Source organism: Cheilinus undulatus, linkage group 10 (assembly GCF_018320785.1).
Source record: "Cheilinus undulatus linkage group 10, ASM1832078v1, whole genome shotgun sequence".
Lineage (NCBI taxonomy): Eukaryota > Metazoa > Chordata > Actinopteri > Labriformes > Labridae > Cheilinus > Cheilinus undulatus.
Window position 1 is genome coordinate 47,858,082 of NC_054874.1, and position 9,417 is coordinate 47,867,498.

The following is a 9,417-nucleotide window of genomic DNA, read 5'->3' on the forward strand; positions in this document are numbered from 1 at the left end:
GGCCCCTAACTAGACCAAAGAGTGGCTCCTCACTAACCCAGAGAATAGCCCCTCACTAACCCAGAGAGTGGCCCCTCCCTGAGCCAGAGAATGGCCCCTCACTAACCCAGAGAGTGGCCCCTCCCTATCCCAGAGAGTGGCCCCTCACTAACCCAGAGAATGGCCCCTCACTAACCCAGAGAATTGCCCCGCACTAACCCAGAGAGTGGGCCCGAACTAGCCCAGAGAGTGGCCCCTCACTAACCCAGAGAATGGCCCCTCCCTAACCCAGAGAGTGTCCCCGCACTAACCCAGAGAGTGGGCCTGAACTAGCCAAGAGAGTGGCCCCTCACTAACCCAGAGAAGGGCCCCTCCCTAACCCAGAGAGTGGCCCCTAACTAGACCAAAGAGTGGCTCCTCACTAACCCAGAGAATAGCCCTGCACTAACCCAGAGAGTGGCCTCAAATTAGCCCACAGAGTGGCCCAAAACTAACCCAGAGAATGGCCCCTCACTAACCAAGAGAGTGGCCCCTAAATAGCCCACAGAATGACTCCTCACTAACCCAGAGAATAGCCCCTCACTAACTCAGAGAGTGGCCCCCAACTAGCCCAGAGAGTGGCCCCCAACTAACCCAGAGATTGGCCCCTCACTAACCCAAAGAGTGGCCCCTTACTAACCCAGAGAATAGCCCTGCACTAACCCAGAGAGTGGCCTCAAATTAGCCCACAGATTTGCCCAAAACTAACCCAGAGATTGGCCCCTCACTAACCCGAAGAGTGGCCCCTTACTAACCCAGAGAATAACCCTGCACTAACCCAGAGAGTGGCCTCAAATTAGCCCACAGAGTGGCCCAAAACTAACCCAGAGAATGACTCCTCACTAACCCAGAGAATAGCCCCTCACTAACTCAGAGAGTGGCCCCTAACTAGCCCAATGAATGGATCTTCACTAACCCTGAGAATCGCCCCCAACTAACCCTAAGAGTGGCCCCTCACTAACCTGGAGAGTGGCCCCTTACTAACCCGGAGAATAGCCCCACACAAACCCAGAGAGTGGCCCCAAACTAGCCCAGAGAGTGGCCCCTCATTAGCCCAGAGAATGGCCCCTAACTAACCCAGGGAGTGGCCCCTCTCTAGCCCAGAGAATGGCCCCTCACAAACCTAGAGAGTGGCCCCAAACGCTTCCAGAGAGTGGCCAAAACTAACCCAGAGAATAGCTCCTCACTAACTCAGAGAGTGGCCCCTCCCTAACCCAGAGAATTGGGCCCTCACTAACCCAGAGAGTGGCCCCTCCCTAACCCAGAGAACTGCCCCTAAATAACCCAGAGAATGGCCCCGAACTAAACCTGAGAGTGGCCCCTCACTATTCCAGAGAATGGCCCCCTACTAACCAAGGAAGTGGCCCCTCACTAGCCCAGAGAATGGCCCCTCACGAACCCAGAGAGTGTCCCAAAACTCACCCAGAGAGTGGCCAAAAACAAACCCACAGAATGGCCCCTCACTAACCCAGAGAGTGGCCCCTCCCTAACCCAGAGAGTGGCCCCCAACTAACCCAGAGAGTGGCCCCTCCCTAACCCAGAGAGTAGCCCCCAACTAACCCAGAGAATGGCCCCGAACTAAACCTGAGAGTGGCCCCTCACTATTCCAGAGAATGGCCCCCTACTAACCAAGGAAGTGGCCCTTCACTAGCCCAGAGAATGGCCCCTCACGAACCCAGAGAGTGGGCCTGAACTAGCCCAGAGAGTGGCCCCTCACTAACCCAGAGAGTGGTTGGCTAGACATAATGGAGGATGGTGACAAATCATTCCCTAAATAATTCCAATGAATTTGAACAATCTACACAGTCTGTGTTATTCTAAGCAACCAATAAACAGAGATTATCCAGTACTGTGTGTTTGTGAGTACTATTTCTGTCGATGTGTTGATAATAATAATAAGTCAGGTCATGTCTCCCTTGAGAAAGAAATCTTTTATCGTAATGGGACTAATATTATTTTTATTATTATCATTATTATTATTATTATTATTATTATTTATAAGGCACTTTTAATCCCATTGCAGTAAATAGAATTAAAAGAATAAACATTATCTACAAACATACAAAAACATACTAAAAGCTTAAAAAAGGACATCAGAGAAACAGACTCATATTCACCAGTAAATAGGTGGGTGTTCACCTTTGCTTTAAATAAATCAATAGAGGATATCTGCCTGACATCAACAGGTAGTTCTGCTGGTGCACACTCAGCAACCATTAAGGTTATACAGTTATAAAATTTCTATTACACCATGTTCTAAATCATTATAATGATATTTTTCACTGATTTTCCTAAATAGTCAATGCAAATGGAAGTCAGTCATCAACTGTTAGAGCATAATTCTAATATTTCTGAACAAACCTCCGAATGATAACTATTTAAAAAATAAAAATTACAAAACGTAAAATGCACTGTTCCAAATTATTAAGCACAACAGAGTTAAAAATATGTTATCAGTTGTAAAAAACTGAATATGGTCATTTGTTGAATCTGCAGCATTAGGAGGTCATATTTACTCAAAGCTATTTCAATCAAAAACATCTTAACAGGCCAAGTTCCATGTTGACATAGGAGCCCTTCTTTGATATCACCTTCACTAAATTTGCATCCATTGAACTTGTGAGTTTTTGGAGAATTTCTGCTTGAATTTCTCTGCAGGATGTCAGAATATCCTCCCAGAACTGCTGTTTTGATGTGAACTGCCTCCCACCCTCATAGATCTTTAGCTTGAGGATGCTCCAAAGGTTCTCAATACGGTTGAGGAGGATGGGGGCCACACCATGAGTTTTTCTCCTTTTATGCCCATAGCAGCCAATGACACAGAGGGATTCTTTGCAGCAGGAGATGGTGCATTGTCATGTATTTACATAATTTTGCTACAGAAGGCACAGTTCTTCTTTTTGTACCATGGAAGAAAGTGGTAAGTCAGAAACTCCATGTACATAAGGAGCCTACCAGCTCTCTCCCCATGATTCCGACCCAAAACATGACTCCGCCCCCTCCTCGCTGACATCACAGCCTTGTTGAGACATGGTGGCCATCCACCAACCATCCACTACTCCTCCATCTGGACCATCCAGGGTTGCACAGCATTCACCAGTAAACAAGACTGTTTGAAAATGAGTCTTCATGTAATTCTGGACCCACTGCAACTGTTTCTGCTTGTGAGCATTGGTTTGGGGGGGTGGGGGGGGGGGGGCCTGAATACTAGGTTTATACATGAGTCTGGAGGATCCTACACCTTGAGGTTGGTTTATTTAGCCTTTATCTGCATGAACCCGTCTGTGCTCTGAATCAGCCACAAATTTCTTCACAGTACGATGATCACACTAAAGTCATGAAATATCTCGTGTTTTCATTCCTCGTCCAAGGCGTTGCACTATCTGAGGCTTTTCAGCAGAGAGATCCTTCTTCTTTCCCATATTTCTGAAACCTGTGGCTTGCTTAATAATGTGGAACGTCCTTCTGAAGTAGTGTTACTTTAATTGGCTCACCTGGCAAACTTATGACCACAGGTGTCTGAGATTGATTTCAGTGATCCAAAGAGCCCTGAGACACAACACCATCCATGAGTTTAACTAAAAAAACAAAAAATTAAATGTTTATGACACTAAAATCCATTTTGCATAATAATGTGGAACCTGGTGTATATTAGCTACATAAAAAGACATGAGGAAAACAGCTGCTGCAGAACAACAGAAGAAAGAAAAAAATCCATACGGAGAATTCCTCACAGAGCTGATCAGCCTTGTTAGAGCAGAAACAGGATGTCGAGTTTCCTTTTTACAGGATGTTTGTGTTGCCTGTGAACGCCACGCCTGCTGCTGCAACAGAGTCAAGACTGAGGGCTGAAAACTACTGTTACTCTTCATCATCATTATCACCATCATCATCATCACTACCATCATCATCATCATCATCACTACCCTCATCATCATCACTACCATCATCATAGCCATTATCATCATCATCATCACTACCATCATCATAGCCATTATCATCATCATCATCACTACCATCATCATCATCACTACCATCATTATCATCGTCATCACTACCATCATCATGACCATCATCATCATCATCATCATCATCATCACTACCCTCATCATCATCACTACCATCATCATAGCCATTATCATCATCATCATCACTACCATCATCATAGCCATTATCATCATCATCATCACTACCATCATCATCATCACTACCATCATCATTATCATCATCATCATCACTACCATCATCATTGCTATTATCATCATCATCATCACTACCATCATCATAGCCATTATCATCATCATCATCACTACCATCATCATCATCACCACCATCATCATAGCCATTATCATCATCATCATCACTACCATCATCATCATCACTACCATCATCATTATCATCATCATCATCATCACTACCATCATTATCATCGTCATCACTACCATCATCATGACCATCATCATCATCATCATCATCATCATCACTACCCTCATCATCATCACTACCATCATCAAAGCCATTATCATCATCGTCATCACTACCATCATCATCATCACTACCATCATCATAGCCATTATCATCATCATCATCACTACCATCATCATCATCACTACCATCATCATAGCCATTATCATCATCATCATCACTACCATCATCATCATCACTACCATCATCATAGCCATTATCATCATCATCATCATCATCATTATCATCATCATCACTACCATCATCATTATCACTACCATCATCATAGCCATCATCATCATCATCATCATCATCATCACTACCATCATCATCACTACCATCATCATGGCCATTATCATCATCATCATCATTATCATCATCATCACTACCATCATCCTGGCCATCATCATCATCATCATCATCACTATCATCATCATCATCACAACCATCATCATGACCATCATCATCATCTTCTACATTTATTTTTATCTATTTAACCTTTTTTTAACCAGGATTTGTTCCCATTGAGATACAAAAAACTCTTTTACAAGGGAGTCCTGGCCAAGACAGCAGCATGATAAGTTTCACATATATGACATTAGAACAGGACATAGAACATAGGTTACATCCATCAACAAATCCACAGCTTTCAGCAGAAAAACAAAACTAACACAACGCTCTAGTTTTAGATGACCCTGTAACTCTGACCAAGACGATGGAGCAAAAACATTAAAAGCTCTTTGACCAAAGACAGAGCGGGAGTGAGGAATCTCATACATGATGAGTCCATGAGAATGAAGATTAAAGCTACCGACAGCTTTTGGATACAGTAAAGTACAAAGATAAGAAGGTAATTCATGTAAAATAGCCTTACAAAGAAAGATATACCAATGTTCCATCCTTCTATTATATAAGGACAACCAACCAAGTTTCTCATATAAAACACAATGATGGGTCCGAAATCCCAGATCAGTGATATATCGCAAGGCAGCATGGTAGACTGAGTCCAACATTTTCAGAGAGGATCAGGTAGCATGCATGTGAAGAACATCACCATAATCCATTACAGACAAAAATGTTGCTTGAATGAGTTTCTTTCTTGCAACAAAAGAAAACAGCGTTTGTTTCCATAGAAGAAACCCAATGTCACCCCTTAGTTTCTTTGCCAGACAATCAATATGATGGTTAAGAGACAGATTTTTTTCTAAAAAAAAAGCCGAGGTACTTGTATGTTTCAACACATTCAATTGCCTCATCGTTTAAGGTAAAAATCTGAACACTGCCTTGAACTTGTGATTTAAACTGTGAAAAGCACATCATTTTGGTCTTGTTGGCATTAAGAACAAGTCTTAGGTCATAGAGGTTTCTCTGGACAACATTAAAGGACGCCTATAGTTTGTTAGTCACACTTTCTAGGGAAGAGGACGATGCATACATGACTGTATCGTCCGCATAGAAATGAAACTGTGCCTCCGTAACATTCATACACAACTTGTTTATGTAAATAATAAATAAATTGGGCCCAATATGGAGTCTTGTGGGACACCATTTTAAACATTTAAAAAGATGGATAACTGACCATCAACTTTAACACTTTACTGTCTGCCACTTAATTAATTTGCAAACCATTTTAGTGCTGCTGTGGAAAATCCCATATCAGCCAGCTTCTGTAACAGGACAGAGTGGTTAACGGTATCAAAGGCCTTCGATAATTCTAGGAAAGGTGCAACACAGTGTTTTTTAGAGTCAATGGCATTTATAATAAAATTTATAATAATCATCATCACTACCATCATCATCACCATCAACATCATCATCATCATCATCATCATGACCATCATGACCATAATCATCATCATCATCACTACAAACATTATGATCATCATCATCATCATCATCACTACCATCATCATGACCATCATCATCATCATCATCATCACTACCATCATCATGACCATCATCATCATCATCATCAGTACCATCATCATGAATACCACTTTCATCATCATCATCACCATCATCATCATGACCATCATCAACATCATCATCATCATAACTACCATCTTCATCATCATCATCATCATCATCACCATCATCACCATCATCACTACCATCATCATGATCATCATCACCATCATCATTAACATCATCATCATCATAACAAACCATTATCATCAGCATAATCATTATCATTATTGCTATCATTATCATCATCCTCATCTTCATCATCATCATCATCATCATAACTACAATCGTCATCATCACCATTATCAACACCATCATCAGCATCATCACCATCATCATCATAACTACATCATCATCATCAATACCACTTTCATCAACATCATCATCATCATCATCATCACCATCATCATCATCATCATCATTATGATCATCATTGCTATTATCATCATCATCCTCATCATCATCCTCATCATCATCCTCATCATCATCCTCATCATAACTACCATCACAATCAATCAATCAAAGGCCTTGACTATTTCAGACAGTGCTAAACCACATACCACATCCATTACAACAGCATGGCTTCACAGGAGAAGAGTCCGGGTCCTGAACTGGTCTGCCTGCAGTCCAGAGCTTTCACCACACAAATCATTTGGAGCATCAGAAAAGGAAGAAGACCCAGAACTGTTGAGCAGCTAGAATGGAACAACATTCTTCTCCATAAACTCCATAAATTGGTCTCCTCACTTCCCAGATGATTACAGGCTGTTGCTAAAAGAAGAGGTGACGCTACACTTGGCACTTTTTTCAGATTGGGACTGTTTATATTCATGGATCTTTTCTCCATCTTATGGAAGAATACACAGAGATCATTGTAGGTTTCTCTGACTCACAGCAACATCTGTTGATTATCAGCCTGGCCGACTATCACGGCGGACATTTGACATTAGGATGATTATGATGATTATATTTACTAATGTCTGACTGAATCAACTCATTTTTAATTAGACTTTTCTGTGAGTTGCACCTTCACTTAAAGGATGAACACATTAATGCTAATTTAATCTGGATTGTGATTATTCTGTTATTCTATTAAGCTGGTTTACCATTTAGGGCCCAGGCCGGTACCCCGGTGTAAACAACCCCCAGATCCAGTTCCATTTGAACACAAGTGTACTGTAGCACGGTGGATAGAGATGTGACTGTGCTTAAGTGTGGAATAGAAGTCAGTGAGCAAAGTTTCAGAAGTCTCCTGTCTCTTTAAAAAGAAGCACAGGTCCAGTATATCCTCTGAGCTGTAGCTAGATGTGGATGTAGGAAGAGGGTCGGTGCTGGAGTCTCTGAATAATAAAAACATCCATGTTACCATCCACCACTGTTCCCCAGCCCTGCCCAACCAGAGTTACCTGTCCATCATTTTTCTTTATCTATAGTCAATTAAGATCATTATTTGGGTTAAGCTTGTTTAAGGCAGATAAAATACAGATAAACCTCAATTTAAATCCTATACTAGAACAATAATCCCATGGTGGCTCAATAATCCTAAACTAGATTAACCCTCAGACATCACTAGGGACATTTTTGTCCATTTGGGCAAATTTTTACCCATATGGACAAATCTCATTATCTGCTCACCATTTTGGCTGTGTTAGTCCATATGGTCTGAGAAAACTAATGAAGACGCTTTTAATTGCATAAGCCTATAATGGGGAAATGGATAATTTTAGTGATGAACATTAAAAATTACAAATTTTACTATTTTTCTCAATAATGAAACCGTAACATTACAGAATGCGTGATTATATCATGCAATGGCAATGAGATCAAAAAATGGGGTTTGAATGGGAGTCAATGGGACGTTTTTGTCCAACAGCTACTCGAGAGGGTCATAAATTTTAAATCGGATGCTACACAAAAACTAAAAATGCATCAAAGTCAACATTTTGGCTAATGTTGGACATACCCAGGAATGATTTAAAAAAAACACCCCCCACCCCCTCAACATTGATTTTCCGGAAAATAATGAATGTTTTGTGGGGGGTTTTAGAAACATATTACCATCCTGTAATCAAACTGGCATTTAAAGGGTTAAAATCCTCAAAATGATTGAATGTTTGGTAGTTTTGAGCACAGCTAAAGTTGTTTAAGAGATTTATGCAAAAAAAAATAAATAAAAAAAACAGAAAAAAAAAATCACTCTGTTAAGTTTTTATAGCAGTTTTTTTGGAAGTGGACATTTTTGTCTTTAATGGCTTCAAAGGGTAGGAAATCAAAGTGATGCCTGAGGGTTAACAATCCCATGCTGGATCAATAATCCTCTGCTATATAAATAAACTTATGCCAGATCAATAATCCTATGGTGAATCAAGTATCTTATGCTAGATTATCAATCCTATGGTGGATCAATAATCCTGTGGTAGATTAATAATTCCATGCTGGATCAATAATCCTAAAGTAGTTCAATAATCCTATGGCGAATCAATAATCTTACACTAGATTAACAACCCCACTGTGGATCAATAATCCTGGTAGATTAATAATCCTATGGTGGATCAATAATCCTGTGTGAGATTAGTAATTCTATGGTGGATCAATAATCCTGTGTGAGATTAGTAATTCTATGGTGGATCAATAATCCTGTGTGAGATTAGTAATTCTATGGTGGATCAATAATCCTATCCCAGATTAATAACCTGGTGCTAGATTAATAATCCAGGGTGTGATATTGACAGCAGCAGACTCAGTCCCGTTCGGACCGACGTGAGGACGTCCTGCTTCCTTCTGTCAGACCGAATCAAACTCTGCGTTAGTCGTAAACTCTTCATCAGGCTCACCTCGGCTCGTCTTCGGTCCTCTTCGGTCCTGCTCGGTTAGGATCCGGTAAATGTTCGGTGCTCGGTCTGGTCCCGGTTTCTGTCCCGGTAAATAATCTCGTAAAGTCCCGGAGCGGCTCTGTCTCTCGCTGGGAGG

General features: G+C 41.2%; 1 protein-coding gene across 1 annotated transcript in view; it reads right to left on the reverse strand.

Annotated features, from left to right (window-relative positions):
- Positions 1–9,417, reverse strand: part of arap3 (ArfGAP with RhoGAP domain, ankyrin repeat and PH domain 3) — a 44,292-nt gene extending 34,875 nt beyond the window's left edge. Inside the window, exon 1 of the mRNA XM_041797259.1 lies at positions 9,282–9,417. The gene's annotated coding sequence lies outside the window, so the exon portion shown is untranslated. The remainder of the gene's footprint in view (positions 1–9,281) is intronic.